Source organism: Bombina bombina, chromosome 3 (genome assembly GCF_027579735.1).
Source record: "Bombina bombina isolate aBomBom1 chromosome 3, aBomBom1.pri, whole genome shotgun sequence".
In the NCBI taxonomy this organism is placed as follows: domain Eukaryota; kingdom Metazoa; phylum Chordata; class Amphibia; order Anura; family Bombinatoridae; genus Bombina; species Bombina bombina.
In genome coordinates this window covers 625,034,133-625,050,844 of record NC_069501.1, presented here as the reverse complement: position 1 = coordinate 625,050,844, position 16,712 = coordinate 625,034,133, and the positions used below count along the sequence as shown (strand labels likewise).

The 16,712-nt window shown below is 42.9% G+C and overlaps 1 protein-coding gene across 3 annotated transcripts in view; it reads right to left on the bottom strand.

Moving 5' to 3' along the window:
* The window catches only part of S100PBP (S100P binding protein), a 172,053-nt gene that overhangs the window by 99,294 nt on the left and 56,047 nt on the right, over window positions 1–16,712 (bottom strand). The window lies entirely within an intron of this gene.

Below are 16,712 nucleotides of genomic sequence, written 5' to 3'. Positions count from 1 at the left end.
GAGTAGTAGATTTTTTTTTCTGACAATTTAAAAAGTTATGTCTATTTCCACTCCCCCTGTACCATTTGACAGTCATCAGCCAATCACAAATGCATACACGTACCATGTGACAGGCATTAGCCAATTACAAATGCATACACGTTTTATTCTGCACATGCTCAGTAGGAGCTGGTGGCTCAAGAAGTTTAAATATAAAAAGACTGTGCACATTTTGTTAATGGAAGTAAATTGAAAAGTTATTTAAAATTGCTGCTTTATCTGAACAATTAAAGTTTAATTTTGACTTGAGTGTCCCTTTAAGCATACTTACCTGATACCTGTGTATATGCTATTATATTGTCTTGTTATCTTGCATTTGTTGATTATGCAATTCTACTGTGTTTACTGTTCCTTTAAGGCTACAAGGTGGAGTAACAGATTTCAATACAGGCCTAATTCTGACCAGGGCCTGACAAAAGGATTGTACATTCGGCACGCCCGCCAGATGCTTGTGTAGCAAAATAGACTGTGCAGAAATCTGACCCTTGAGGGTACTGACAGATAACCCCTTCTCTAGGCCTTCCAGGAGAAAAGACAAGATCCTTGGGATTCTGACCTTACTCCAAGAATAACCCTTAGACTCACACCAATAAAGATATTTACGCCATATCTTATGGTAAATCTTTCTAGTGACAGGCTTACGAGCCTGAATCATAGTCTCTATGATCGATTCGGAAAAACCACGCTTAGCTAAAATTAAGCGTTCAATCTCCAAGCAGCCAGCTTCAGAGAAACGAGATTCGGATGAATGAAGGGTCCCTGAAGCAGAAGATATATCCTCAGTGGACGTCTCCACGGAGGTAGAGATGACATCTCTACTAGATCTGCATACCAGATTCTGCAAGACCACGCAGGAGCTATTAGAAACACTGACGCTCTCTCCTGTTTGATCCGAGCGATGACTCGCAGGAGGAGAGCAAACGGGGGAAAGAGATAAGCCAATATGAAGTTCCATGGAACTGCCAGAGCATCTATCAGAAAGGATTGAGGATCTCTCGACCCGTACTTTGGGAGCATGGTGTTCTGACGAGACGCCATCAGATCCAATTCCGGTAAACCCCATTTGGTTGTTAACCTGGAGAACATTTCCGGATGGAGTTCCCACTACCAGGGATGGAAAGTCTGTCTGCTCAGAAAATCTGCTTCCCAATTGTCCACTCCTGGGATGTGGATGGCAGATAGAGAGCAATTGTGGACCTCCGCCCACTGAACGATTCGCGCCACCTCCTTCATGGGTAAGGGAGTCTGAGTTCCCCCCTGGTGGTTGATGTAAGCCACTGAGGTTATGTTTTCTGTCTGGAACCTGATAAATCGGGGAGAGCAGATTCCTCCTGAGAACAAAGTTTATTTTATTACTGGCAGACTTTCTGCCAGAACTTAAGATGGGGGTGACCATTGTGGAGTGGGGGATAATACAAGTGTGGTGCGCAGCCGCATCTAGCGGCCTTCTAATTACCAAAAAGCAATGCCAAATCCATATGTCTGCTATTTCTGAACAAAAGGGATCCCAGAGAAGCATTTACAACCATTTCTGCCATAATTGCACAAGCTGTTTGTAAATCATTTCAGTGAGAAACCTAAAAGTTAGTGAAAAGTTAACTATTTTTTTTATTTGATCGCATTTGGCCGTGAAATGGTGGCATGAAATATATCAAAATGGGCCTAGATAAATACTTTGGGTTGTATACTAAAAAAAAAATACACATGTGAAGGGTTTTTCCAGGAATTCCTGACAGATATCAGTGTTACAATGTAACTATCTCTAATTTTGAAAGAAAACAAAAATGGTTTGGAAATAGCAAAGCGCTACTTGTACTTAGTGCCCTATAACTTCTAGACTCAGGACAAAATTTAGAAACTATTCAGCATTAGGTGTTTTTTGGTGGTTGCAGTTGACAGATTTAGGTGGTCAAAGTTAGATAAAGTGTGTTTTTTTCATCATATTTTATATTTTTTTATAGTAAATTATATGATATGATGAAAATAATAGTATCTTTAGAAAGTCCATTTAATGGCGAGAAAAACGGTACATAATATGTGTTGGAACAGTAAATGAGTAAGAGGAAAATTACAGCTAAACACAAACACCGCAGAAATGTAAAAATAGCTCTGGTCCTTAGCGGTACGAAAATTGAAAAAACAGAATTTATGCTTACCTGATAAATTACTTTCTCTTACGGTATATCCAGTCCACGGATTCATCCTTACTTGTGGGATACCAATACCAAAGCTTTAGGACACGGATGAAGGGAGGGAACAAGTCAGGTAACCTAAACGGAAGGCACCACTGCTTGCAAAACCTCTCTCCCAAAAATAGCCTCCGAAGAAGTATCGAATTTGTAAAATTTGGCAAAAGTATGCAGTGAAGACCAAGTCGCTGCCTTACAAATCTGTTCAACAGAAGCCTCATTCTTGAAAGCCCATGAGGAAGCCACAGCTCTGGTGGAATGAGCTGTAATTCGTTCAGGAGGCTGCTGTCCAGCAGTCTCATAAGCCAATCGGATGATGCTATTCAGCCAAAAGGAAAGAGAGGTAGCAGTCGCCTTCTGACCTCTCCTCTTACCAGAATAGACAACAAACAAGGATGATGTTTGTCTGAAATCTTTAGTTGCTTTTAAATAGAATTTTAAAGCTGAACCACATCAAGATTGTGTAAAAGTCGTTCCTTCTTAGAAACTGGATTAGGACACAGAGAAGGAACAATGATTTCCTGGTTAATATTTTTATTAGAAACCACCTTTGGAAGGAAACCAGGTTTGGTACGCAAAACAACCTTATCTGCATGGAACACCAGATAGGGTGAATGACACTGCAAAGCAGACAATTCTGAAACTCTTCGAGAAGAAGAAATATCTACCAAAAACAAAACTTTCCAAGATAATAACTTAATATCTATGGAATGTAAAGGTTCAAACAGAACACCTTGAAGAACTGAAAGAACTAAATTTAGACTCCATGGAGGAGCCACAGGTTTATAGACAGGCTTAATTCTAACTAGAGCCTGTGCAAACGTCTGAACATCTGGTACCGCTGCTAGACGCTTGTGTAACAGGATAGACAGAGCAGATATCTGTCCCTTTAAGGAACTAGCTGACAATCCTTTCTCCAATCCTTCTTGGAGAAAAGACAATATCCTTGGAATCCTAATCCTACTCCACGAGTAACCCTTGGATTCGCACCAACAAAGATATTTCCGCCATATCTTATGGTAAATTTTCCTGGTGACAGGCTTTCTGGCCTGGATCAAAGTATCTATAACTGATTCAGAGAACCCACGCTTAGCTAGAATTAAGCGTTCAATCTCCAAGCAGTCAGTTGCAGAGAAACTAGATTTGGATGCTTGAATGGACCCTGTATTAGAAGATCCTGCCTCGATGGCAGCTTCCATGGTGGAACAGATGACATGTCCACTAGGTCTGCATACCAAGTCCTGCGTGGCCACGCAGGCGCTATCAGAATTACCGAAGCCTTCTCCTGTTTGATTCTGGCTACTAGCCGAGGGAGAAGAGGAAACGGTGGAAAGACATAAGCTAGACTGAAGGACCAAGGCGCTACTAGAGCATCTATCAATGCCGCCTTGGGGTCCCTGGACCTGGATCCGTAAAGGGGAAGTTTGGTGTTCTGACGGGACGCCATCAGATCCAATTCTGGAATGCCCCATAGCTGGGTCAGCTGAGCAAAAACCTCCGGGTGGAGTTCCCACTCCCCCGGGTGAAAAGTCTGACGACTCAGAAAATCCGCCTCCCAGTTGTCTACTCCTGGGATGTGAACTGCGGATAGGTGGCAGGAGTGATCCTCCGCCCATTTGATGATCTTGGTTATTTCCTTCATCACTAGGGAACTCTTTGTTCCCCCCTGATGACTGATGTACGCTACAGTTGTGATGTTGTCCGACTGAAATCTGATGAATTTGGCCTCCGCTGAGGCCATGCCTGGAGCGTGTTGAATATCGCTCTCAGTTCCAAAATGTTTATCGGGAGAAGAGATTCTTCCCGAGACCATAGGCCCTGAGCTTTCAGGGAGTCCCAGACCGCACCCCAGCCTAACAGACTGGCATCGGTCGTGACAATGATCCACTCCGGTCTGCGGAAGCACATTCCCTAAGATAGGTGATCCTGAGACAACCACCAGAGAAGAGAATCTCTGGTTTTCTGGTCCATTTGTATTTGTGGAGACAAATCTGCATAATCCCCATTCCACTGTTTGAGCATGCACAGTTGCAGTGGTCTGAGATGAATTTGGGCAAAAGGGACAACGTCCATTGCCGCAACCATTAATCCAATTACCTCCATGCACTGAGCTACAGAAGGCCGAGGAATGGAATGAAGAACTCGGCAAGTAGTTAAAAGCTTTGACTTCCTGACCTCTGTCAGAAATATTTTAATTTCTACCGAGTCTATTAGTGTTCCCAGGAAGGGAACCCTTGTGAGCGGGGACAGAGAACTTTTTTCTACGTTCACCTTCCACACGTGAGACCTTAGAAAGGCCAGAACAATGTCCGTATGAGCCTTGGCTCTGTGAAAGGACGACGCCTGTATTAAGATGTCGTCTAGGTAAGGTGCTACTGCAATGCCCCGCGGTCTTAGAACCGCTAGAAGGGACCCTAGCACCTTTGTGAAAATTCTGGGAGCGGTGGCCAACCCGAAAGGAAGGGCCACGAACTGGTAATGCATGTCCAGAAAGGCGAACCTTAGGAACTGATGATGATCTTTGTGGATAGGAATATGTAGGTAGGCATCCTTTAGATCCACGGTAGTCATATATTGACCTTCCTGGATCATCGGTAAGATTGTCCGAATGGTTTCCATTTTGAATGATGGAACTGAGGAATTTGTTTAGAATTTTTAGATCCAGGATTGGCCTGAAAATTCCTTCCTTTTTGGGAACTACAAACAGGTATGAGTAAAAGCCCAGTCCTTGTTCTGCAATTGGAACTGGGTGTATCACTCCCATCTTTAGAAGATCTTCTACACAGCGTAAGAACGCCTGTTTCTTTGTCTGGTCTGAAGACAAACGAGAAATGTGGAACCTTCCCCTTGGAGGAGAGTCCTTGAATTCTAGAAGATACCCCTGAGCAACAATTTCTAATGCCCAGAGATCTGGAACATCTCTTGCCCAAGCCTGAGCAAAGAGAGAAAGTCTGCCCCCTACTAGATCCAGTCCCGGATCGGGGGCTACCCCTTCATGCTGTCTTGGTAGCAGCCGCAGGCTTCTTGGCCTGTTTACCCTTGTTCCAGCACTGCAAAGGTTTCCAGGTTGCTTTGGGCTGTGAAGTGTTACCCTCTTGCTTTGTGGAAGCAGAGGTGGAAGCAGGTCCGCTCCTGAAGTTGCGAAAGGAGCAAATATTAGCCTTGTTTTTGGCCTTAAACGGTCTATCTTGTGGAAGGGCATGGCCCTTTCCCCCAGTGATATCCGAAATAATTTCTTTCAACTCAGAGCCGAAAAGGGTCTTTCCCTTGAAAGGAATATTTAGTAATTTTGTTTTGGACGACACGTCAGCCGACCACGATTTGAGCCAAAGCCAGAATTTTTCGCAGCTAACTTAGCTAATTGTAAAGCGGCATCTGTGATAAAAGAATTAGCCAGCTTTAGAGCATGAATTCTATCCATGACTTCGTCATATGAAGTCTCCCTCTGGAGCGACTCCTCCAGCGCCTCAAACCAAAAAGCCGCTGCAGTAGTTACAGGAATAATGCAGGCAATCGGTTGAAGAAGGAAACCTTGTTGAACAAATATTTTCTTTAGTAAACTTTCTAATTTTTTATCCATAGGATCTTTGAAAGCACAACTGTCTTCTATAGGTATGGTTGTGCGTTTAGCTAGAGTTGAAACTGCTCTCTCTACCTTAGGGACCGTCTGCCACACGTCCCGCCTGGGGTCAGTTATGGGGAACATTTTCTTAAAGATAGGGGGGGAACAAAAGGTACACCTGGTCTCTCCCACTCCCTAGTCACAATATCCGCCACCATCTTCGGGATCGGAAACGCATCAGTGTATACAGGGACTTCTAGAAACTTGTCCATTTTACACAATTTTTCTGGGACCACCATGGGGTCGCAATCATCCAGCGTAGCTAAAACCTCCTTAAGCAGTACACGGAGGTGTTCCAGCTTAAATTTAAATGCTAAGGAATCTGATTCTGCCCGCTGAGAAACCTTTCCTGTGTCAGAAATTTCTCCCTCGGACAGCCCATCCCTCACTGCCACTTCAGAGTGTTGTGAGGGTACAACGGATAAATCATCTAAAGCTTCTGATTTCTCATCCTCTGTTCTTAAAACTGAGCTATCACGCTTTTTAGGAAAAACTGGCAGTTTGGATAGAAATGCCGCAAGGGAATTATCCATGACTGCTGCCAATTGTTGTAATGTAATAGGGCCCAATGCACTAGAGGTACTAGGCATCGTTGCGCGGGCGTCACTGGTGTCGACACATGTGTAGAGGAAGGAGGACTATCCTCGTTACCTTCCGTCAAAGAATCATCTTGGGCTACATTTTTAAGTGTCACTGCATGGTCTTTAAAATGTTTAGATACCTTAGCACACTTTAAACACAAATGTAAAGGGGGTACCGCCATGGCTATTAAACACATAGAACAAGGTCTATCTGTAGGCTCAGACATGTTAAACAGACTTAGACAGCACTCAAATACAGTAAAATACAATTTTTGAAAAAATGGTACTGTGCCTTTAACCCCTTAATGACCGAGGACGTGCAGGGTACGTCCTCAAAAAAAAGGCAGTTAACGCCTGAGGACGTACCCTGCACGTCCTCGGTGTGGAAAGCAGCTGGAAGCGATCCTGATCGCTTCCAGCTGCTTTCCGGTTATTGCAGTGATGCCTCGATATGGAGGCATCCTGCAATAACCTTACATGGCCATCCGATGCAGAGAGAGCCACTCTGTTTCCCTCTCTGCACCGGACATCGATGGCCGGTATCGTTGGTGGGTGCCGACTTGGGAGGCGGGTGGGCGGCCATCGGTGTGCTGTTTAAGGTGGAGGGGGGCGGGATCGGAGCTGACGGGGGCGCGCGCGGACGTGCACGGGGGGCGGCGGGCGCGTGCACGGGGCGGGAGCGGGTGGGAGCCGCTATACTACAGAAACGTTTAAATACACATGTGGGGCAAAAGGGCACTAAAATATAAATCAAATAATAAACAAAGTGATTTTGGAGTGGTGGAGGGTTGGTCTTGGGTGGGGGGAGAAGCTACACTACAGAAAAAGGGATTTTTTTCTAAAAAAAAACCCAACACTTTTTTCTTAACTGGGTACTGACAGACAGCTGCCAGTACCCAAGATGGCGCCCATTAAGGCAGAGGGGGAGGGTTAGACAGCTGTTTGGTGGGGATCAGTGAGGTTGGGGGCTAAGGGGGAATCCTACACAGCAGCATATGTAAATATGCTAAAAAACAAACAAACTAAAAAGCCCTAATATACCTTTTATTTTAGTACTGGCAGAGTTTCTGCCAGTACTTAAGATGGCGGGGACAATTGTGGGGTGGGGGAGGGAAGAGAGCTGTTTGGGAGGGATCAGGGGGTCTGATGTTTCAGGTGGGAGGCTGAGCTCTACACTAAAGCTAAAATTAACCGTGCAAGCTCTCTACAAGCTACCTAATTAACCCCTTCACTGCTGGGCATAATTCACGTGTTGTGCGCAGTGGCATTTTGCGGCCTTCTAATTACCAAAAAGCAACACCAAAGCCATATATGTCTGCTATTTCTGAACAAAGGGGATCCCAGAGAAGCATTTACAACCATTTGTGCCATAATTGCACAAGCTGTTTGTAAATAATTTCAGTGAGAAACCTAAAGTTTGTGAAAAAGGGAACATTTTTTTTTATTTGATCGCATTTGGCGGTGAAATGGTGGCATGAAATATACCAAAATGGGCCTAGATCAATACTTTGGGTTGTCTACTACACTACACTAAAGCTAAAATTAACCCTACAAGCTCCATACAAGCTCCCTAATTAACCCCTGCACTGCTGGGCATAATACACGTGTGGTGCGCAGCAGCATTTTGCGGCCTTCTAATTACCAAAAAGCAATGCCAAAGCCATATATGTCTGCTATTTCTCAACAAAGGGGATCCCAGAGAAGATTTTTCAACCATTTATGCCATAATTGCACAAGCTGTTTGTAAATAATTTCAGTGAGAAACCAAAAGTTTGTGAAAAAATTTGTGAAAAAGTGAACGTTTTTTGTATTTGATCGCATTTGTCGGTGAAATGGTGGCATGAAATATACCAAAATGGGCCTAGATCAATACTTTGGGATGTCTACTAAAAAAATTATATACATGTCAATTGATATTCAGGGATTCCTGAAAGATATCAGTGTCCCAATGTAACTAGCGCTAATTTTGAAAAAAAATGGTTTGGAAATAGCAAAGTGCTACTTATATTTATGGCCCTATAACTTGCAAAAAAAAGCAAAGAACAAGTAAACATTGGGTATTTCTAAACTCTGGACAAAATTTAGAAACTTTTTAGCATGGGTGTTTTTTGGTGGTTGTAGATGTGCAACAGATTTTGGGGGTCAAAGTTAGAAAAAGTGTGTGTTTTTTCCATATTTTTTCCTCATATTTTATAATTTTTTTATAGTAAATTATAAGATATGATGAAAATAATGGTATCTTTAGAAAGTCCATTTAATGACGAGAAAAACGGTATATAATATGTGGGGGTACAGTAAATGAGTAAGAGGAAAATTACAGCTAAACGCAGACACAGCAGAAATGTAAAAATAGCCTTGGTCCCAAACGGACAGAAAATGGAAAAGTGCTGTGGTCATTAAGGGGTTAAATAATAAAAAGTGCACACTTTTTTTACTAAATCTCCAAAAATCATACAATCTTTATGAAATTTTCACCATATGATCCTAATGCTTTGAAATGATTGCACAGTAAATTTCAAGTCAATTAACCCCTTACTGCCCAAACCGGAGCAAATTAAAGCTTACAACCGGTTAGCAAATTACAGCACCCTGCCACAGCCTCTGCTGTGGCCCTACCTTCCTTGGGGATTAGTTTTGATCGAAAATAAGCCTCTCTGAAGTCCTCAAGTAATCTTTAGACTCTTCACATGGAGCTGCATGAAGCTGTCTGCAAAATCAACTGCGCAACTGAGGCGCGAATTTCAGGCCCCCCTCCCTCCTCACTCTGGAGTTGTGGGGCCTTCCCAAGCCAAAATAGGTGTCTAAACATATGCCATGCGGATTAAACCACAAAAAAGCGCTTCAAATGTAATATAAACTTGCATAATTATCAGATTTTTGTAAAAAAATAATCGATTGCCCCTTAACAGTGTCCACCAGTGTTTAGAGCCCTTTTTAATAAAGCCTTCCTTCTATACTAAGTCTCAGAATATGGCTTACCTTCCCCACATGGGGATTCTTGTCAGTCTTCTAGCATTACTAAGTCTTGACTAGAAAAATATGACTGAACATACCTTATAGCAGTTAAGCCTGCAAACTGTTCCCCCCAACTGAAGTTGTCTGGTGCTCAACAGTCCTGTGTAGGAACAGCAATGGATTTTAGTTAAAACATGCTAAAATCGTTTTCCTCCCAGCAGAAATCTTCATCACTTTCTGCCACAGAGTAAATAGTACAAACCGGCACTATTTTAAAATAACAAACTTTTGATTGAAGAAATAAAAACTACAAATCTAACACCACATTCACTTTACCCTCCCGTGGAGATACTACTTGTTAGAGCGGCAAAGAGAATGACTGGGGGGGGGGGAGCCTGAGGGGGAGCTATATGGACAGCTCTGTTGTGTGCTCTCTTTGCCACTTCCTGTAGGGAATGAGAATATCCCACAAGGATGAATCCGTGGGCTGGATACACCATGTAAGAGAAATAGTCTGGTCACTAAGAGGTTAATGGAGCTGATTTTACTGGAAAGGATTTGCATATGCCTTTATAAATGTTTTGAGTAACAAAACTATAGATGTCCATAGAGTAATAAGAGGACAAAAAAAAAAACATAATTTATGCTTACCTGATAAATTCCTTTCTTCTGTAGTGTGATCAGTCCACGGGTCATCATTACTTCTGGGATATTACTCCTCCCCAACAGGAAGTGCAAGAGGATTCACCCAGCAGAGCTGCATATAGCTCCTCCCCTCTACGTCACTCCCAGTCATTCGACCAAGCACCAACGAGAAAGGAAAAGCCAAGGGTGAAGTGGTGACTGGAGTATAAATTAAAAAATATTTACCTGCCTTAAAAACAGGGCGGGCCGTGGACTGATCACACTACAGAAGAAAGGAATTTATCAGGTAAGCATAAATTATGTTTTCTTCTGTTAAGTGTGATCAGTCCACGGGTCATCATTACTTCTGGGATACCAATACCAAAGCAAAAGTACACGGATGACGGGAGGGATAGGCAGGCTCTTTATACAGAAGGAACCACTGCCTGAAGAACCTTTCTCCCAAAAATAGCCTCCGATGAAGCAAAAGTGTCAAATTTGTAAAATTTGTAAAAAGTATGAAGCGAAGACCAAGTTGCAGCCTTGCAAATCTGTTCAACAGAGGCCTCATTCTTGAAGGCCCAAGTGGAAGCCACAGCTCTAGTAGAATGAGCTGTAATTCTTTCAGGAGGCTGCTGTCCAGCAGTCTCATAAGCTAAACGAATTATGCTACGAAGCCAAAAAGAAAGAGAGGTAGCGGAAGCTTTTTGACCTCTCCTCTGCCCAGAGTAAATGACAAACAGAGAAGACGTTTGTCGAAATTCCTTAGTTGCCTGTAAGTAAAATTTTAGAGCACGGACTACATCCAGGTTGTGCAGTAGACGTTCCTTCTTTGAAGAAGGATTTGGGCATAAAGAAGGAACAACAATCTCTTGATTGATATTCCTGTTAGTAACTACCTTAGGTAAGAACCCAGGTTTAGTACGCAGGACTACCTTATCCGAATGAAAAATCAAATAAGGAGAATCACAATGTAAGGCTGATAATTCAGAGACTCTTCGAGCCGAGGAAATAGCCATTAAAAATAGAACTTTCCAAGATAACAACTTTATATCAATGGAATGAAGGGGTTCAAACGGAACGCCCTGAAAAACATTAAGAACAAGGTTTAGACTCCATGGTGGAGCAACAGTTTTAAACACAGGCTTAATCCTGGTCAAAGCCTGACAAAAAGCCTGGACGTCAGGAACTTCTGACAGACGTTTATGTAACAGAATGGACAGAGCTGAGATCTGTCCCTTTAATGAACTAGCAGATAAACCCTTTTCTAAACCTTCTTGTAGAAAAGACAATATCCTAGGAATCCTAACCTTACTCCAAGAGTAACCTTTGGATTCACACCAATATAGGTATTTACGCCATATCTTATGGTAAATCTTTCTGGTAACAGGTTTCCTAGCCTGTATTAAGGTATCAATAACTGACTCAGAAAACCCACGTCTTGATAAAATCAAGCGTTCAATTTCCAAGCAGTCAGCTTCAGAGAAGTTAGATTTTGATGTTTGAAGGGACCCTGTATCAGAAGGTCCTGTTTCAGAGGTAGAGACCAAGGTGGAAAGGATGACATGTCCACCAGGTCTGCATACCAAGTCCTGCGTGGCCACGCAGGTGCTATTAGAATCACTGATGCTCTCTCTTGTTTGATTCTGGCAATCAATCGCGGAAGCAACGGGAAGGGTGGAAACACGTAAGCCATCCTGAAGTCCCAAGGTGCTGTCAGAGCATCTATCAGGACTGCTCCTGGATCCCTGGATCTGGACCCGTAACGAGGAAGCTTGGCGTTCTGTCGAGACGCCATGAGATCTATCTCTGGTTTGCCCCAACGTCGAAGTATTTGGGCAAAGACCTCCGGATGAAGTTCCCACTCCCCCGGATGAAAAGTCTGACGACTTAAGAAATCCGCCTCCCAGTTCTCCACTCCCGGGATGTGGATTGCTGACAGGTGGCAAGAGTGAGACTCTGCCCAGAGAATTATCTTTGATACTTCCATCATAGCTAGGGAGCTTCTTGTCCCTCCCTGATGGTTGATGTAAGCTACAGTCGTGATGTTGTCCGACTGAAACCTGATGAACCCCCGAGTTGTCAACTGGGGCCAAGCCAGGAGGGCATTGAGAACTGCTCTCAATTCCAGAATGTTTATTGGCAGGAGACTCTCCTCCTGACTCCATTGTCCCTGAGCCTTCAGAGAATTCCAGACGGCACCCCAACCTAGAAGGCTGGCGTCTGTTGTTACAATTGTCCAGTCTGGTCTGCTGAATGGCATCCCCCTGGACAGATGTGGCAGAGAAAGCCACCATAGAAGAGAATTTCTGGTCTCTTGTTCCAGATTCAGAGAAGGGGATAAGTCTGAGTAATCCCCATTCCACTGACTTAGCATGCACAGTTGCAGTGGTCTGAGGTGTAAGCGTGCAAAGGGTACTATGTCCATTGCCGCTACCATTAAGCCGATTCCCTCCATGCATTGAGCCACTGACGGGTGTTGAATGGAATGAAGGGTGCGGCAAGCACTTTGAAGTCTTGTTAGCCTGTCCTCTGTCAGGTAAATCTTCATTTCTACAGAATCTATAAGAGTCCCCAGGAAGGGAACTCTTGTGAGTGGAACGAGTGAACTTTTCTTTTCGTTCACCTTCCATCCATGTGAACTTAGAAATGCCAGCACTAACTCTGTATGAGACTTGGCAGTTTGAAAGCTTGAAGCTTGTATCAGAATGTCGTCTAGGTATGGAGCTACCGAGATTCCCCGCGGTCTTAGTACCGCCAGAAGAGCACCCAGAACCTTTGTGAAGATTCTTGGAGCTGTAGCCAATCCGAATGGAAGAGCCACAAACTGGTAATGCCTGTCTAGGAAGGCAAACCTTAGGTACCGATAATGATGATCTTTGTGAATCGGTATGTGAAGGTAAGTATCTTTTAAATCTACAGTGGTCATGTACTGACCCTCTTGGATCATAGGTAAAATTGTCCGAATAGTCTCCATCTTGAACGATGGAACTCTTAGGAATTTGTTTAGGATCTTTAAGTCCAGGATTGGTCTGAAAGTTCCCTCTTTTTTGGGAACCACAAACAGATTTGAGTAAAACCCCTGTCCCTGTTCCGATCGTGGAACTGGATGGATTACTCCCATTAACAAGAGCTCTTGTACGCAGCGTAGAAACGCCTCTTTCTTTGTCTGGATTGTTGACAATCTTGACAGATGAAATCTCTCTCTTGGAGGAGAGTATTTGAAGTCCAGAAGGTATCCCTGAGATATTATCTCTAGCGCCCAGGGATCCTGAACATCTCTTGCCCAAGCCTGGGCGAAGAGAGAAAGTCTGCCCCCCACTAGATCCGATCCCGGATCGGGGGCCCTCAATTCATGCTGTCTTAGGGGCAGCAGCAGGTTTCCTAGTCTGCTTGCCCTTGTTCCAGGACTGGTTAGGTTTCCAGCCTTGTCTGTAGCGAGCAACAGCTCCTTCCTGTTTTGGTGCAGAGGAAGTTGATGCTGCTCCAGCTTTGAAATTACGAAAGGAACGAAAATTAGACTGTCTAGTCTTGGCTTTGGCTTTGTCCTGAGGCAGGGCATGGCCTTTACCTCCTGTAATGTCAGCGATAATCTCTTTCAACCCGGGCCCGAATAAGGTCTGCCCTTTGAAAGGTATATTAAGCAATTTAGACTTAGAAGTAACATCAGCTGACCAGGATTTTAGCCACAGCGCCCTGCGTGCCTGAATGGCGAATCCTGAATTCTTCGCCGTAAGTTTAGTAAGATGTACTACGGCCTCCGAAATGAATGAATTAGCTAGTTTAAGGACTCTAAGCCTGTCCGTAATGTCGTCCAGAGTAGCTGAACCAATGTTCTCTTCCAGAGACTCAATCCAGAATGCCGCTGCAGCCGTGATCGGCGCAATGCATGCAAGGGGTTGCAATATAAAACCTTGTTGAACAAACATTTTCTTAAGGTAACCCTCTAACTTTTTATCCATTGGATCTGAAAAAGCACAGCTATCCTCCACCGGGATAGTGGTACGCTTAGCTAAGGTAGAAACTGCTCCCTCCACCTTAGGGACCGTTTGCCATAAGTCCCTTGTGGTGGCGTCTATTGGAAACATTTTTCTAAATATCGGAGGGGGTGAGAACGGCACACCGGGTCTATCCCACTCCTTAGTAACAATTTCAGTAAGTCTCTTAGGTATAGGAAAAACCTCAGTACTCGTCGGTACCGCAAAATATTTATCCAACCTACACATTTTCTCTGGTATTGCAACTGTGTTACAATCATTCAGAGCCGCTAACACCTCCCCTAGTAATACACAGAGGTTTTCCAGTTTAAATTTAAAATTTGAAATATCTGAATCCAGTCTGTTTGGATCAGAACCGTCACCCACAGAATGAAGTTCTCCGTCCTCATGTTCTGCCACCTGTGACGCAGTGTCTGACATGGCCCTAATATTATCAGCGCACTCTGTTCTCACCCCAGAGTGATCACGCTTACCTCTTAGTTCTGGTAATTTAGCCAAAACCTCAGTCATAACAGTAGCCATATCCTGTAATGTGATTTGTAATGGCCGCCCAGATGTACTCGGCGCTACAATATCACGCACCTCCCTCTGAGCGGGAGATGTAGGTACTGACACGTGAGGCGAGTTAGTCGGCATAACTCTCCCCTCGTTGTTTGGTGAAATTTGTTCAATTTGTACAGATTGACTTTTATTTAAAGTAGCATCAATACAGTTAGTACATAAATTTCTATTGGGCTCCACTTTGGCATTGCAACAAATGACACAGGTATCATCCTCTGAATCAGACATGTTTAACACACTAGCAAATAAACTTGCAACTTGGAAATACAATTCAATTAGAATAATATTAAAACGTACTGTGCCTTTAAGAAGCACAGAAGATCTATGACAGTTGAAAATTAATAAATTGAAACAGTTATAGCCTCAATCCTTGTAAACAACACAACTTTAGCAAAGGTTTAATCCCATTAGCAAAGATAACAAATTCTGAAAGCAGGAAACAAATTACAGAATAAACGTTTTTTATCTCAGTCAAACTATAATTCTCACAGCTCTGCTGAGAGAAATTACCTCCCTCAAAATAAGTTTTGAAGACCCCTGAGCTCTGTAGAGATGAACCGGATCATGCAGGGAATACAATGAGTTGCTGACTGAAATATTTGATGCAGTAAAAGCGCCAAAAAAACGGCCCCTCCCCCTCACACACAGCAGTGAGGGAGAACAGAAACTGTCAGAAAAACAGATTAAGCAACTGCCAAGTGGAAAAATAGTGCCCAAACATTTATTCACTCAGTACCTCAGTAAATGAAAACGATTTTACATTCCAGCAAAAACGTTAAACATAATCTCTAGTTATTAAACAGCTTTATGTATTTCTTACAGTGTAATTCTAGTGAAGTACCATTCCCCAGAATACTGAAGTGTAAAGTATACATACATGACATTATATCGGTATGGCAGGATTTTCTCATCAATTCCATTGTCAGAAAATAAAAACTGCTACATACCTCTATGCAGATTCATCTGCCCGCTGTCCCCTGATCTGAAGTTTACCTCTCCTCAGATGGCCGAGAAACAGCAATATGATCTTAACTACTCCGGCTAAAATCATAACAAAAACTCTGGTAGATTCTTCTTCAAACTCTGCCAGAGAGATAATAACACACTCCGGTGCTATTTTAAAATAACAAACTTTTGATTGAAGATATAAAACTAAGTATAATCACCATAGTCCTCTCACACATCCTATCTAGTCGTTGGGTGCAAGAGAATGACTGGGAGTGACGTAGAGGGGAGGAGCTATATGCAGCTCTGCTGGGTGAATCCTCTTGCACTTCCTGTTGGGGAGGAGTAATATCCCAGAAGTAATGATGACCCGTGGACTGATCACACTTAACAGAAGAAATAAAAAAAAATACACAGTAGATATAAAGAAAGATTCCAACGTGTATTATTACAGAGCCTTGAAATCAGGGCACATCAAAGGGTAGGAATTATATGTTAGTAGACAAAGAACAGAGAGTGTGAATGTAGAATACCTAGGCAAACACATCAATAGTACTTTCTATTGGAGAAATTAAGATATTATATTAAAGGGACACTGAACCCATATTTTTTCTTTCGTGATTCATATAGAGCATGCAATTTTAAGCAACTTTCTACTTTACTCATATTATCAATTTTTCTTCATTCTCTTGCTATCTTTATTTAAAAAAAGAAGGCATCTAAACTAAGGAGCCAGACAATTTTTGGTTTAGTAGCCTAGACAGCACTTGTTTATTGGTGCTGTCCAATCAGCAAGGACAGCCCAGGTTGTTCACCAAAAATGGGCCGGCATCTAAACTTACATTCTTGCTTTTCAAATAAACATACCAAGAAAATTTGAAAATAGGAGTAAAATTAGAAAGTTGCTTAAAATTGCATGCTCTATCTGAATCACGAAAGAAAAAAATTGGGTTCAGTGTCCCTTTAAGAATGTATAGGGCTTGGGATAACAGTACAGGCAGTCCCCAGGTTACGAACAAGATAGGTTATATAAGTTAGTTCTTAAAGGGGCAGTAAACCTACAAAATAATGTTATATAATTCTGCACATAGCGCTAACTTTATTTAACATAATATTGCAGCTGATATTTTATTATAAAGGAGAATTTCTCAGACCACTGCTCCTTGCTCTACTGAGCGAGTCTGTTTTTTTCACTGAG